Consider the following 4,826-nt stretch of genomic DNA (forward strand, 5'->3'; position numbering starts at 1 on the left):
CACAGTCCTGGCCCAAGCCTTCTCTTCTGATAGCCAGCTAGCTAATCACCCTGAGCCCTCCATATGGAAACAGGGATCATTTAAAACACAGTAAACAGGGTCAAGTCACTATCCTACACAAAAACACTTCAATGGGTTCCCATTGCACTTAATGATAGCCAATATGTCAGGCACTTTGCAGAGATTATCATGTATTACACATGTGCATTACCTTAGTCTTCACAACCCTGTGATTATCATCCTATTTTACAGATAAGGAAACTGATGATTGGAGAAATTAAGTAATTTGCCCAAACTGACAACTAGAACAGTGTAGAGTTAAGATTTGAACTCAGTCAGTCTGACTGCAAAACCCAAGCCTCTCAATCACCACTATCCTGCCTTTCACTTAAGATGAAATCCAAATTCCCTAACATAACCTAAAAGACTCTGGCCTCCACCCCCTCTTTAGCACCATCTCCTTCTGCATCTCCATCGTTCAGTGTGTTCTAGCCATGTGGGTCTTCTTTCAGTGACTCTAATACCTTAAGGGGCCATGAAAATTATGTTTACTACGCTTTCATTATAGCACAGGGAAATGGCTAGGATATGACATTGAATGCACTGAATGAAAACACATAATTGCTTACATTATATATGCCTGAATGTGAGCAACTTTGATTATTATACAGTCCCAAGTTATCCTGATTAAAATATTAAAACAATTGAGTTTTTGTGGGCAGGTGATGGAAAGCTTGAATAAACTTTTAGCAATGGGGGTGATATTTTTTTTTCTAATGACTCCCAGAAGAAAATGCTATTTTTAGTAGTCAACTCCCAGAAGAAAATGCTATTTTTTAGGAGTATGTTTAACTGAAAAAGCTTATATTTCCACTTAAATTTAGGCAGTTCCCCTTATTCTTCTCCTTCTTCTCCTTCTCTTTCTCCTTCAAGTAGGGCCTTGCTTTGTCACTCAGGCTGGAGTATAGTGGCACAATCGCAGCCCAACTGCTGGGTCCAAGTGATCCTCTAGCCTCAGCCTTCCAAACACTGCATTACAGATGTAAGGCACTGTGCCTGGCCTTAGGCAATTATTTTTGACAGAAGGTATGAAAACTAGTGTCACATTATAAAGTCCTCATCAAATATCTCATGCTTAAGCAAAGATCCCAAATCATAGTTTGTAGATTTATTGCAGCTTTCATTCAAAATATCTTTTTTATCATCTGTCACACAGGAAAACCTTGATATCTTCCTATCGGCCTAAAGAAATAAGAAACACAATAGGACTGTGATTATACTTTTAAATATTAGGGAGTTTAGAGCCCCAGATATTCTATATGCAGACCACCATGCTCATGTTTATGTCTTTTTTTTTTCTTACGTGTTAGAAATGTTTATTTGTCAAAAAATTATTTAAAAATGGGAGGAGTGGAGTAAAACAAGGCTAAATTTCAGCTAATACTGTAACACCATCACAGGTCAGATATAAAAAAACAAACAACAACAAAACCCCCAATGGTTCTAGCAATTTCAGAAGATTAACTTCAACGTTAGAGTCCAGAACTAACAGAGAAGAGTAAAAGGCTGCTTGCCACTACACGGTCATTTTAAAGAGAAAGGAGATGCTGCAGGTAGGCAGGGAGAAGTATTCAACTCCTAGGAAAAGCAAGATAAGAGGGGTTCCAATGCACAGGAAAAAGGGGATGCCAGCATAATCTTTACCCAGGACTGTTCAGAGGCTGAGAATATAAGGAACAGAGTAAAAAGGCTGCAGAGACTAGTATCAGGAGGAAAGAAAAGTCAACTTAGAAGAATTAAATTAAGAAAGAAAATAGTTGGTCACAAACTTCTTTTGTTTACTGAAACGTGAAGCAATGGAAACATCCTGGCAAAGTGGACCGCACGGAGCAAGTTCTCACAAATGCCCGCAGCGGAGGTTCAGTCTGCAATTATTCTACCTCCAGTTTTTAAAAGGCTGAGCATCAGGCTCGGTCCATATACTGTCCTGTTCATAACGGGCCATGCCATGTAGAGAATTCCGTGTAGCTGCTGAAGCCTGAGATAACTCACTCTCTGGCCCATAACCATAGCCCTCTCCAACTGTGGGGAGCATGGCTGCAGCGCGACGCGGTAAGGCTCCTGTCCGTTCCATAATAGGAGGAATTGGTGGCCGGAGCAGCAGCTATAGCAGCTGAAGTGGCAGCAGTGCGGGAGCTTGGCAATAGGTGTCTGTCGTAGGGATTAGCAGAAATAGAGTTGAGGTGGCTGGTCACAGTTGTACTTTGGACTTGAGGCAGATGGGACATGGTCTGCTCTGCCTAGTTATATGCAGAAGCTGCTGCTGCCGCTGTTGCTACTGCCTCATAAAAGCAGACCCAGCATTGCTAATAGTATCGCTTATAGATACTCCATATGCATCGTTGTAATACGTGGATTCCCCATAGCCCACGGTATAAGACGTGTGAACTGCTCCATACTGTTCATTATACTGCTCAGTAAAGTCTGCCACACAACCTGTGTGATCTACTGGGCACTCTTTGGACCAGTGACCGTCTTTCTTACACTGATAGCAGCCACACTGGTCTCCCATCCCAGGGGCAGTTTGAGGCTGGCTTGTGGACAACTGCACATGCATTATCTTGCCTTGAAACTCTGTGTTGTCAAGGCCCCTGACGGTCTCCACTGCATCCTCTGACCACTCCTCATACATTCCATGTGTATGAAAGCATAATCTTTCACGATATCACATTCGATGACTGGACCATACATCTCAAACTTGACTCGAAGCTCTTTGTTGGTACAAGTGGGACTGATGTTACCCACATGTAACTTGGTTGAAGCTTTGCTCTTACTCTTGCTGGCTTCAATGTTGATGTTCACCCCATGAAGCTTGTAGTAGTGCAGATTGTGTATGGCATCCTCAGCCGCTGTCTTGTCTTCTGTGTATACAAAGCCGTAGTTCTTAATGATGTCATATTCCAGCACCTTCCCATACTGCTTGAAAAGAGAGCGGATCTCCTGCTCTGTGGCCTCCTGGGGCATGTTTCTGATGAACAGCTTCACCATCCTGACAAGCGCCTCTGGATGGCAGCGGCAGAGGTAACTCCTGCATCAGAGAGAACCCTAAAAAATCGTTTGTCTTGATAAGAGAAAAACTTCAGCCAAAATTAAATTTAAAAGAGTTTAACTGAGCAACGAACGATTCACAAATCCGGAGCCAGAGTAGGCTCAGAGAGTCCAGGGCAGCCACATGGTGGAAGGAGATTTATGGACAGGAAAAGGAAAGTGACATGCAGAAAACGGAAGTGAGGTACAGAAACAGCCAGATTGGTTACAGCTCAGCGTTTGCCTTATTTGAACACAGTTTGAACAGTTGGCTATATATGATTGGTCAAAACTCAGAGATTGGCACATGTGTAGGCTACAGTGTGTTTACAGCTCCACTTGTTATAGTTCATGATGCATGGAGAAAACTTTAGGCCAAAATCAAAATATGTAAGGAGGCAGCTTTAGACTAAACTTGATTTAACAGCCTTAATAAGATCCCTGTTCAAAGGCTCACATTTCTGTAGAAGCTACAGTTTTTCAGTTCCAAGGATAGGTAAAAACAGGGCAGCACCATGATCTATAAAATCTAGAGTTATGGCTCAGAGTTAGGGCCTTTCCTTGGTGACATTGTGATGGTTGAGCTGGTCTACAATAAATCTGTGAGGGCAGAACTTGGAAGCGTTGGCTGCCTTCACGGCATGGAAGGCCTCAGCTCTGCGTACCACAGCGTGGTTGTGCTCCTGCCCCATGGTCAGGTAGGACGTGCCTGTGCAGTAGTAGTTCTCACGGTCTGCGGGGCGGCCGCTGGTGCTTCCAGATCCACTGCCTTCCAGGAATGCCACCACAAGAGAGGAGGGCAGTCAGGAACTTGGAGCCTGGGGCTGCACTCATCAGACAGCCAAGTCGTTTTGACCACTGAAGCACAGATGAAATGTTTAACTATCTTCTTACAATATTTAACTTAGTAATTTAGTTTAAAATGCATATACAAAATTATATGTATTAAAAAACTTTTTTTTTAATTGCCTTTTCCCACTCACATATTTTATGAAAACATTTTATTCAAACTTTTTAAAGGCATGTTTCATGTCAGTGTCTTCCATCACCTCTAAAGAGATGTTCTCTACCAATTTTCCTGACCACCTCACCTTCACTTCTACTCAAACGATTTGCAACATAGTATTTTCTTCTTAAAAACAAAAAATTTATTACAGACTGGGTATGGTGGCTCATGCCTGTAATCCCAGCATTTTGGGAGGCTAAGGAGGGAGGATCCCTTGGGGCCAGGAGTTCAAGACCTGCCTAAGCAACATAGGGATAACCCCATCTTTACCAAAAAAAAAAAAAATTAGCCAGGCATGGTGGTATGCACCTATGGTACCAGCTACTCCAGAGGCTGAGGTGAGATAATTGCTTGAGCCCAGGATTTGGAGGCTACAGTGAGCCATGATCATGCCACTGCACTCCAGCCTGGACAACAGAGCAAGATCCTGTCTCAAAAGCAAACAAAGAAACAAAATTTATTACAGAAAATTTCAAACACAAATAGAAGTATATAGAAATATCAACAAAGGTTGGGTGGGGTGGCTTATGGCTGTAATCCCAGCACGTTGGGAGGCTGAGGCTGGCGGGTCACAAGGTCAGGAGATCAAGACCATCCTGGCTAACATGGTGAAACCCCGTCTTTACCACAAATACAAAAAAAAATTAGCCAGGCGTGGTGGCACCACCTGTAGTCACAGCTACTTGGGAGGCTGAGGCAGGAGAATCCCTTGAACCTGGGAGGCAGAAGTTAC

The 4,826-nt window shown here is 43.0% G+C and overlaps 1 pseudogene; it reads right to left on the reverse strand.

The window, feature by feature from the left end:
• Positions 1-1,964: 1,964 nt before the first annotated feature.
• Positions 1,965-4,274, reverse strand: LOC110743983 (annotated as a pseudogene).
• Positions 4,275-4,826: the final 552 nt, after the last annotated feature.

This window comes from Papio anubis, chromosome 8 (genome assembly GCF_008728515.1).
Source record: "Papio anubis isolate 15944 chromosome 8, Panubis1.0, whole genome shotgun sequence".
Classification (NCBI taxonomy): domain Eukaryota; kingdom Metazoa; phylum Chordata; class Mammalia; order Primates; family Cercopithecidae; genus Papio; species Papio anubis.